The following is a 12,248-nucleotide window of genomic DNA, read 5'->3' as shown; positions in this document are numbered from 1 at the left end:
TGTTTTTACATGACACCAAATCAAATTACTAATCAGCTTTTACAACAGAAATTAATCAAAAACTTTTCTTCAAAAACAAAATGACTTTCCTGTTATCACTGTGAAGCTGCTTTGAAGCATCTGTGTTTAAAACGCGCTGTATAAATGAAGGGGACTTGACTTTAGTCTGAAGTCTGAATGAAAACTTACTCGTAAAGTAATATCTGGGGGTTCAAACATTCCCGCAGGCAGAAAGAATCGCACTTATGATTGGACAGAAAGTGAGGTTTCGTTTGTCATTGGTCATGTGATTTCTGTGTCAACACAAGCCTCGAATCAAGGCTTCATCTGGCACGCCCATTTATCGTTCAATGTCCCATCACGATCTCCAACATGTTTAATGTCGGAAAAAATGGCAGAAAGAAATGCTGTTGTGTGGATGTGTGAAAAAAAAAAAAAAAAAAAAATTTGCAATTTCCCAGCAGGCTCAAAGTAAAATGGATGTAAGGGACTACCAAACAAACAAATAAATTAATAAATTAATAAATACTATTTTATTTGTTTAATAATAAATAAATACTGTTTGAACACTTTTCCCACTTATTTTATGTATTACCATCCAATCTGCCTTTTACTGATAAAATGGTGTGCATGATGTCATCCTTTAAAAATATATTTTGGTGTATGGCAAAAGAAACCTGATATTTACACACTCCTAAAACTCCTTCTGACTGTCTCACTCTCTATACACTCTTCTATATATCTCTAAAATGCAGGATGTTATGAGGTAATTAACAAAAGGAATGCTTTTTCTCAGATCTGTTTCCATTGTGGTTAAAGAGTTTAAGTGCGTCTGACACACAGATCAAGAGCATGAACTTTAATATTTCATTAATATTAATATATAATTTAAAGGGCAATATCAGTCGTTTTACAGTTATCCAGAACACACACAAGTGACCTGCTAAACTTCTGGATTTTATTTTTGAGAAAACACTCATAATCAATTCCTCTATGTAGGTTATAAAATGAACCGTTGGCATGTACGCTCCATGTTTCAGTCTGGGATTGTGTTGCACTGGACTGAAACTCAAAGCCAGCTGGAAACAGCAGAGCCATTAAAGAGAACAGATTCAACCAGTGATGGAAGGACACAGGGAATGAACCTCCAATGGACTCAATCATCAGGGAATAACTCTATCAAAAGGGAATCCCATGAACAAAAGGATCAGTTATAAAAAAAAATCTGATGTGAATATTTGTCATACATTTTACCCAGTTGCTACATTTTAAAGCAAAACACTGTAGTATATGATTTACTATAGGCCTGATCTGCAATATACACAGGAAACACACAATAGCACAAATGAAACATGATTGAAAAGATGTCCGTGTGCCGCACATGCTCAAAGCTGCCTGCTTAAAACTGCTTTAAACTCTCCGTGTTTTTGACATGCAAAATGTTAGTAATAGCATATATTCCTAATCAGAGGCGATTCTAGGATGTTCATTTTAGGGCGGCTCAGCCTCAGTGAGGGTATGAAAAAAAAAAGTTGATAAGACTTTAGTTTAGGGTACAATTCTCACTATTAACTAGTAGCTTATTAGTATGCATATTAGGATATTGGCTGTTTATTATTTCGTTTTGGGGGCATGGCCCCTTGAGACAATTTTGATTTCTATGATCTACATATGTGGATTTTAAGATGTTCTGAATGCCAAAAAATGAGATAACAATAGCTTGAAAACCATGTCAGTGACAGATATGACCGATAAAGTTTTCCCATTTTTGTCAGTGAAGAAAGTAAACACGTTTAACTGATATTTATATGTTTTATGAATCATTTTCGAAGGGTAACAGTAAAGCTAGATAACTAAATTTATTAAATGAATTCACAATATGCACACATTCATTACTAATATTATGCCCAATACAAGCTGAAAAACTTTTTTATTTACTGAGAGCTACAAATGGAATTATTAATTTACAATATGCACACATTCATTAGCCTACTATTAATCTTATGCATAATCTGAAGAAAACGGCTTTGTTAATATTTCTTGTTTGTAAATTATATTATTAATGACATTACCAATTTCAAATCAAAATGGCGAAATTAGACAAAAGTTTATTAATTTGGCTGAATATTTTTGTCATGTGTTTAACATTTTTGACCTAAAGAAGCAGCTCAAATATGAAGCGTTTAGTTTAGCTTTACTAACCCTAATCTCTCACTTGACGTCGAGTCGCGCTGTTAAGATTCGTGCTCAGCCTCAGCAGCTTCTGTGAACGTAAAGCCCGCCTACTCTGATTTGATTGGTTTTCTCAAATATTGGTTTTCTCAAAAATATTTAGCTTGTGGAGGAGCACCACTGGCACACACACAGACACACCTTTACCTTAATCATGCTCTATTTTTCTGTTTTGTCTTTGTTTTGTGTGATATGGCGGTAGTCGTCTTCAGAGATGCATGGCTGCACCAGCTGAAATATAGTTAACACCATTATAACTGAAGGTTGGCTAAGAATTAGTAGGTATTTCCTGCTAAAGCAAGGCGGTATTTGACTCTGGTAAGCGTATCCCTAGAAGACTGGTGGGCGTGGCCTTGGGTGGCAACAGCCCAGTGCATTATGGGTGTTGAAGTTTTCCTAGCTATTTGGCAAAAGGGAATTGAACAGCTTTTTTTCTCTAGTCGGGTAGCACAGATTTCTCACCTTTCTACTGCATTGGCAGTTTTATCGACAGCCCATTTTGCCAGTGGTGGTGAAGTACCGCTTTAAATCACAAGACACAACAAAGGCAGAAACATTTGGGCTCTCAGATTTCCTTCGGTGTAACATTAGTGGATGTCATTGCATTTTCTTGCCACTTGCATAAACATTATGGCGTGAAACACGCTGACAAAAACAATGGCAACAAATCAAAATGTTTTATTAAGTCTGTATATCAATAAATTTAACACATTCAAGCAATGCTATGATTAATATTATCAGACACTTCTCTTACACCTGTTGTCAAATGACTGTTCTTTGCTACTCTACCCTTGTACTCTCTGAAGAGTAGACATATGAGCCCTTCATAACCCAACAGAGCCATTGCCATGACCATTTCATACCAGCAACTTCAGTCACTCAATGCTGATGGACAAGAAGAGCTAATCAAACTTATCAGAGCATTGGAATCAGCCACATGTGTGCTACTGTAAATCCCATAAAGAGATATTTTCTATAATCGTGAAATATCTTCTCAATATTCTCTCAATTCTCTTTTTTCCTTATAAAGTGAGCTTTATTTAGGACACATCCCAGAAATACTTCTAAGCTAGAAGTTCTCTCATATCTGCCATTAATGTCTAAATATTTGAAAAAGTTGTGCCCAATTAATTTTTTCCTAGAAAAATAATAATGTCCTATTTCCTTGTTCCCCCAGGGAGAAGAGGCGATTATCAGATGTCCTGCTGTTGTCATCTGACCACGAATCATCACTCTTCCAGCGCCACTTGATCTCAGACACCATAGACCACATTCTGTCTGTGCAAAGCTACGCTGTTGGTTCTTAACTGAGAACTGCTATCAAGCTCTTGAGCTTAATGCGGAAATGGTGTTTGATGTTTGTATCGATGTTTATCATTAAAAGCAAGTGTTAAAAAGTGTTTAGTGGTAATTGAACTGAGCTCTTTGTACTTATTTGGGAGGTTGTTGCCATTTGATTTTTAGCCTTTTTATCCAGTGTAGTGACTAGAGAGAGAGGCAAGCCTTTGCTAATTATTAATTATTATTATTATTATTTTTGACCCGACCATCTCATGAAGGTTTGTTCATTGTGGTCCCTTATGTTTTAAATACATCTATTACTCTGAACATCGTTTCTGCCATGTGCGAGCAGGAGATGTGACTCCAGGACTCATACAGTTTATTCCACCTATACTAGATTTAAAATATAACAACTGGGGGCTCGTCCATCATCTACACATGGAGACTCATTTGTTCATCAAAATACTCATTTCTTTAATAAGGTCTGTGTTGCACATCATAGAAGACAATGTCGCTAATTTTAATTCCAGGAGACAATCGGTTAATTTTCATCTTATTGTTTAAAATCTTTATTGTGTCAACATCATGCGTCAATGTATTCATGGATTGCAAATAAATTTGTACTCGCTTTGCAAGAATTTCTGCAAGGCATGAATTATTTTCCATACCATGAGTGTAACACGTGTTTTGAGCTTCTTGACATAACCAATCAAACAGCTTATATAAATGCTGCAAAATAAGTCTTAAAAGTTCTTAAAAATGCAATGGAACTTTTTTTTCTTATGCAGAGTATCAATGCAAACAAATGTAAACTGTGCATTAAATTATAGATATCAAAAATATTGTCACGATCACCAGTGAGAGTGCCCCTGACAACCACCAGAGGGCGCTCTACCCCGGACTGTCATTCCATCAAAGACTACATTACCCATAATCCTTTGCCCGAACTCATCAGCACTCATTGTATACACCTGTGTCTCATTTACCTCATTACCTCTGCCTATATCTAGCCTGTTCACCCTGTCATTCACTGCAAAGTCTTGTTTGTGTTACACTGCATCTCTGAGCGTTTAGCCCTGGGGTGCTTCTCAATATCTCAAAATCTCGCTCCTCCGTCCTGTGACCCGGAAACTGACTGAGCTCAGCCATCTTGTAGGACATCGCGAGAAGGCGAGGATGGAGTAGTGAGGAGGCGAGGATTAAGGAGTGAGGAGGCGAGGATTAAGGAGTGAGGAGGCGAGGATGGAGGAGTGAGAAGGCGAGGATGGAGGAGTGAGGAGGCGAGGATGGAGGAGTGAGGAGGCGAAGATGGAGGAGTGAGGAGTCGAGGATGGAGGAGTAAGGAGGCGAGGATGGAGGAGTGAGGAGGCGAGGATGGAGGAGTGAGGCGAGGATGGAGGAGTGAGGAGGCGAGGATGGAGGAGTGAGGCGAGGATGGAGGAGTGAGGAGGCGAGGACGGAGGAGTGAGGAGGCGAGGATGGAGGAGTGAGGAGGCGAGGATGGAGGAGTGAGGAGGCGAGGACGGAGGAGTGAGGAGGTGAGGATGGAGGAGTGAGGCGAGGATGGAGGAGTGAGGAGGCGAGGATGGAGTGTTTCATCGACTAAATGTGACGCACATATTAATTCTCCTCCCCCTTCACATCTTGCCACAGTTTATTCATTATTATTATTATGTTTACATGTACAAAAGTATGTCTGAGTATGACATACAGTGTATGTCTCAAATGTATGTCAAATAACAACAACTGACAGTTGCAGAATTATATCAAAGCACAAGAAAATGAAAGAAACAAACTGTAATACTATAGACAACAAATTAAAAAACAGTTCATAACTGGGAATAGTTCGTTGTTATTAATAACTGGTATATTAAATTAAATATGGACAATATGGTATTTTGTAGGGGTTGAAACTATTACAATATTAATAGTTATCTCTAATGTTCAAGAATCCCGATGTGCAAACTAAACCCAGCGGTGTAGAGTCAATATTAATTGACGACGCTGAAGTGATGCTAAAGGGAGCGAGGATATATCATTTCACTTGATTCAATTCCTCCGTCCTCGATGGAGGAGTGGGTGGAGATAAGACGCGAGGAAAGAAAGCTAGGAAAGGATACGAGGATGCACAAATAAGAATTGAGAAGCAGCCCTGGTTTCTGATGTATCTTGTTTCTGGACTACCCTTTTGCCTGTCACTCCTGCCTTGTTTGTTTGTTTGTTTGTTTGTTTGGATTGCCTGCCTGTTTATTGACCCATTGCCTGAACATTGGATTACATGTCTGGATTGTCCCTCTAATACAGCTGCATTTGGATCTCCAACCCAAAGTCTAAGAGCAGTTACGTAACAAATATTTAAATGCAAGAAACCCATGTCATATCATGTTTTCAGCCCCCAGACCTCTAACTACTCTAACATCATTGGGGCTGAAACACCACGGCTTTGAGGTGATGCCTAGGGCTGAGGAGACGCTTGCCAGCTATCTCTCCCCTGAATCAGCATCATCCCTTAAACATCCCTTAGACGTTACCCACTAAGCCTTTAAGAGCCACGTCAGCACTGGTGGGTAAAGCGTGTTCGGCTGCAGGTCAGGCTGCTGCATGTCTGCATACTATGTCCATCTTGCAGGCATACGTGGTGACCCATCAGAGCCCCGGAGGTGGTTCCCCTTCACAGCCACGGAGTTGGTTCCCCTTCACAGCCCTGGAGGTGGTTCTCCATCACTGCCCCGGAGGTGGTTCTCCATCACTGCCCCGGAGGTGGTTCCCCTTCACAGCCACGGAGGTGGTTCCCCTTCACAGCCCTGGAGGTGGTTCCCCTTCACAGCCCTGGAGGTGGTTCTCCATCACTGCCCCGGAGGTGGTTCCCCATCACAGCCCCAGAGGTGGTTCACCTTCACAGCCACGGAGGTGGTTCCCCTTCACAGCCCTGGAGGTGGTTCCCCTTCACAGCCCTGGAGGTGGTTCCCCATCACAGCCACGGAGGTGGTTCCCCTTCACAGCCACGGAGGTGGTTCCCCTTCACAGCCCTGGAGGTGGTTCTCCATCACTGCCCCGGAGGTGTTTCCCCATCACAGCCCTGGAGGTGGTTCTCCATCACAGCCCCGGAGGTGGTTCCCCATCACAGCCACGGAGGTGGTTCCCCTTCACAGCCACGGAGGTGGTTCCCCATCACAGCCCCAGAGGTGGTTCACCATCACAGCCCTGGAGGTGGTTCCCCTTCACAGCCACGGAGGTGGTTCCCCTTCACAGCCACGGAGGTGGTTCCCCTTCACAGCCCTGGAGGTGGTTCTCCATCACTGCCCCGGAGGTGGTTCCCCATCACAGCCCTGGAGGTGGTTCTCCATCACTGCCCCGGAGGTGGTTCTCCATCACAGCCCCGGAGGTGGTTCCCCATCACAGCCACGGAGGTGGTTCCCCTTCACAGCCACGGAGGTGGTTCCCCTTCACAGCCCCGGAGGTGGTTCCCCTTCACAGCCACGGAGGTGGTTCCCCATCACAGCCCCAGAGGTGGTTCACCATCACAGCCCTGGAGGTGGTTCCCCTTCACAGCCACGAAGGTGGTTCCCCATCACAGCCTCGAGGTGGTTCCCCTTCACAGCCACGGAAGTGGTTCCCCATCAGAGCCCTGGAGGTGGTTCCCCTTCACAGCCACGGAGGTGGTTCCCCTTCACAGCCACGGAAGTGGTTCGCAATCACAGCCCCGGAGGTGGTTCCCCATCACAGCCCTCGAGGTGGTTCCCCTTCACAGCCACGGAGGTGGTTCACCATAACAGCCCTGGAGGTGGTTCCCCATCACAGCCTCGAGGTGGCTCCCCATCACAGCCCCGGAGGTGGTTCCCCATCACAGCCCCGGAGGTGGTTCCCCATCACAGCCCTGGAGGTGGTTCACCATCACGGCCCTGGAGGTGGTTCCCCATCACAGCCCTGGAGGTGGTTCCCCATCACAGCCCTGGAGGTGGTTCACCATCACAGCCCTGGAGGTGGTTCCCCATCACAGCCCTGGAGGTGGTTCACCATCACAGCCCTGGAGGTGGTTCCCCATCACATCCCCGGAGGTGGTTCCCCATCATAGCCCGGAGGTGGTTCCCCATCACAGCCCCGGAGGTGGTTCCCCATCAGAGCCATGGAGGTGGTTCTCCGTCAGCCCCGAAGGTGGTTCCCCATCACAGCCCCGGAGGTGGTTCCCCATCACAGCCCTGGAGGTGGTTCCCCATCACAGCCCCGGAGGTGGTTCCCCTTCACAGCCCTGGAGGTGGTTCCCCATCATAGCCCAGAGGTGGTTCCCCTTCACAGCCCCGGAGGTGGTTCCCCATCACAGCCATGGAGGTGGCTCTCCGTCAGCCCCGAAGGTGGTTCCCCATCACAGCCCCGGAGTTGGTTCCCCATCACAGCCCCGGAGGTCATTCCCCCAGTCACGACCATGGAGATAGCTCCAGCTACCTGCTCTGCTGGTTCCTCCTTGGTACCCTGCTCAGGCCCAATCTTCTTTCCATGGACCTGGCCCTCCATCTCTCCCACTGATCTGCCTCCACTCCACCACCCTTCTGAACGGTACTTTGTGTAGTTTTCGTTTACAGTGTCAGGAGTTGCCTAGTGTAGAGGGTGGCCCTATCACGGTTCCCACGTGTTTTGTATTTTTTTGTGTTCTAGGACTTTTATTTTGATGTGTTATTTCTGTTTCCATTGTTCCCTGTGTTGACTTCCTGTGTTTAGTTCCTGTTTTACTTTGTTCCCATAGTTACCCTTGTTTATTACAATATTTATTACTTCCCCATACCTGTGTCTTGTTAGCCTCTCGTTAGCCTGTGTATATACACCCGTGTTTTAGTTGTTTTTCGTCTGTTGTTGTCTTTACGTGTTTTTGTAAAGCTGTTACGTTTCTCTTCCCAATGTTTGGTTTTATGTTTCTGGGACTGGACTGTACCAGGAGACCAGCGAGATGACTTGGAACTAGATGGGACCAGAGCAGAATGGAGACCTTGAAACAATTCAGCATCAGGTAATAATTCAGTGGAGACCTGGCTTATTGTATGCACCTCAGCGATGGAAGCGGCTGGGCTCTGGCTGGGCTCTGGCTGGGCTCTGGCTGGGCTCTGGCTGGGCTCTGGCTGGGCTCTGGCTCAGGAGTGGGGCTGGTGTTGACCTCATCCACGAGACAGACGGTAAATTGCGAATCACTCTTCACCAGCACCCACTCCACATATTAGGCAAAGCTCCCTCGAGGACCTTCCTCGCTGATGCTTGAGTTGTAAAATACACGAGAGCACAGTCGGGATAGTGGGCACTCCAGATCTAAAACATTCCTTGTGTGATCTTCGAGCTCTAGGAGAAGCAGACGGACCTGCATATCCATACTTTCTTCTTCACTTGTTATTGAGGGTTCTGCATTCTGTCACATGGCTGTGTCCAAAAGACAAGATGAATGATACATAATGAAAGATATATTTAATAATCACCAAAATGTTAAACACTACACACATAAACCATTAATGTTGATGTATCCCTTCCTGTTCGAACCTGCCCACTCCAAGCGGGACTCGAACCCGGGTCGCTAGCGCGTCTCTTGAGATCAGAGGAATGAGGTTTACTCGCACAGCAACTACTAGCTGACCTCCGTTACATAGACACAGAACCTAGAACTAGAAGGCTTAAATACACAAGGGTGATCATCAACTCAACAGGGAACAGGTGGGAAACTCAGACAAAGACAGTGACGATGAAACTAAACAGAACAAGCTAATGAAACCAAACAAGAAATGGGTCTATGTAAAGTAAATCCTAAATGAATCTAATCGGCTTTAAATGTTCCTCCCCCAGACATGGCACTATACCAAACAAACGGTGAGTAGTCGCTTCACGTGATGTTGTTTTCTTGTCTCAGTGGGCAGGTGTTGGCCAGCTGAAGCTGATCTAGATCCCACATCTTATGGCGTTACTATGGCCATCAGCAGAGCCATTCTTCTGGGTCAGAGATCATATACACACATTTATAATTGGATTACATGTGAGCAAATATATTTAGTCAATTAACATCAGTATTGTAATAAACAGCGGCTCACACTAAAGACGAGAACCCTACGAACACAGAACATATGTTTCATGAAACTGACAGGATTCTGACATAAACTTTAATAAAATGTCATGTTGAGACTTCAGATGTGATGAAGGGTTTGTGTGCCAGACTTATTGTATTCAGTTTGTGCTTATGATTTACACAACATGAATAGTATGAAAATATGCACTTCACAAAATAAACATTTCAAAGATGTATTGTAAAAGACTGCATTGCTATAAATGAACTGTAATAGCATTATCCTCAAAGATTAATATCCAAAATTGTATAAATGACACACATTCACAATGTAAAGCATCAGCATTGTTATGGTCTGAGTAACACCACACATTATTAATGCTGAATTATCGTATGGAGCTACTTGCAATGACACGCTGTTATTGGTTTTGTAAATAATCGTAGTCATTTGTAAAAGATTTGAGAGAATGGCTTTACTTCAGAATGTGTTCTGCTAATGAGGATTGTTCTTCAGTTCTCCAGACGCAATAATTATAATGAGCTTAGCTCAAATAAATTAAAGTGGATGACTGATACATAATTCAAACATGACATCAATTAGCATCAACTAACCGTTTGATTTGACACACTGCATACTAATATAACCAAACAAACCGATAAACAAACAGCTGTAAATGCATTAATAATTGTATGAATGATAACTGTGAAAAGGCTGTAGTTATGGTTTTTCCGCTGCTCGGCCTGTAGATGGAGCACACCGCCGGCAAACTGAGACACATCAGGGAGAAATATGTAATATCATTCCTCAGCTGTCAGGAATCATATCTGCTCGTTCTCATCATGTGCTGCGGTCACGCGTGTGAAGCTGTGTAGCGTGTGTTCTGCTGAAAGTGATCTGACATGACCAGCTTTACTGACCCAAACACTCACTAAACCTCACTTTCTTTCCTTTTTTTGTTGCTCATCCTCATTGGAGATCGAGAGAGGATGTCCTCACACGGCTTTCATGGTTAGAATATGGGTTTGTCCTTTCTGATAATAATAACTTTATTCTTCCATAGCGCCTTTAAAGGAGCTTCTCAAAGCGCTTTACAGTAAAAGAAAACACTCTAAAAAATTATGGGTTAACAATAACCTAAGTTGGGTTGAAAATGGACTAACCCAGGAATTGGGTTGTTTTAAGCAAACATTTAACCCAACCGCTGGGTTTAAACAACCCAATTGCTGGGTTAGTCCATTTTCAACCCAACTTGGGTTATTTTTAACCCAGCATTTTGAGCGTGTACTACAAACAAAACGTAAATCTGACAGAAAAATAAAGGAGAAATAAAAACGTTTGCGTGTTTTGTTGTGTGTTGGCATGACGTTCATCATGTGTGTCCTGTAGAAAGTCACATGAGAATCACAGATCATCTTTTTATGATCAAATCACTTTTTATTAATTTTACATTTAAATAACTATTTTAGATTGACATAAATTCACTGATGTAAATTTAAAACACACATTCAGCTCCGCAGCCCTGACGAGATCTCTGACGGCGTACAGACACACGCGTGTCAGGAAACACATGTTTAAAATACACAGCCCGGTCAACACATCACATCATAAATACAGTGTGTAAATATTACAGTACTCAAGTTTGAATTCTTGACAATTGTACATGTGTATTGTTTGAACAATATCGACGAGCCGCTTCGAGTGTGTAGTTCCTGAACACTGAAGACATCGACTGCACCCTTCCCCTATCTCACTCACACACACACACACACACAAACACACACACACACAAACACACACACACACACACACACACACACACACACACACACACACACACACACACACACACACACACACACACACACACACACACACACACACTCACACACACACTCACACACACACACACACACACACACACACACACACACACACACACACACACACACACACACACACACACACACACACACACACACACACACACACACACACACACACAAACACACACACACACACACACACACACACACATGTTTGTTTTTGTGAAATGTGAGGACATTACATAGGCGTAATGGTTTTTATACCGTACAAACCGTATTTTCTATCCCTTACACTGCCCCTAAACCTACCCGTCACACACACACACACACACACACACACACTGCCCCTGCCCCTGCCCCTACCCCTACCCCTAAACCTACCCATCACACACACACACACACACACACACACACACACACACACACACACACACACACACACACACACACACACACACACACACACACACACACACACACACACACACACACACACACACACACACACACACACACACACACACACACACACACACACACACTGCCCCTGCCCCTGCCCCTGCCCCTACCCCTACCCCTAAACCTACCCATCACACACACACACACACACACACACACACACACACACACACACACACACACACACACACACACACACACACACACACACACACACACACACACACACACACACACACACACACACACACACACACACACTCACACACACACTGCCCCTAAACCTAGCCCTCACAGGAGACTGTGCAGTTTACTTTCTGTGAAAAAAAACCTCATTCTGTGATTTATAAGCATTTTGAAAAGTGAGGACATGGGGAACGTCCTCATATTTCACCCTCTTTTTGTAATACCCATGTCA

This window comes from Gobio gobio (genome assembly GCF_949357685.1).
Source record: "Gobio gobio genome assembly, chromosome: 15".
NCBI classification, from domain to species: Eukaryota; Metazoa; Chordata; class Actinopteri; order Cypriniformes; family Gobionidae; genus Gobio; species Gobio gobio.
The sequence above is the reverse complement of the archived record's forward strand: the minus strand, read 5'-3'. Positions refer to the sequence as shown.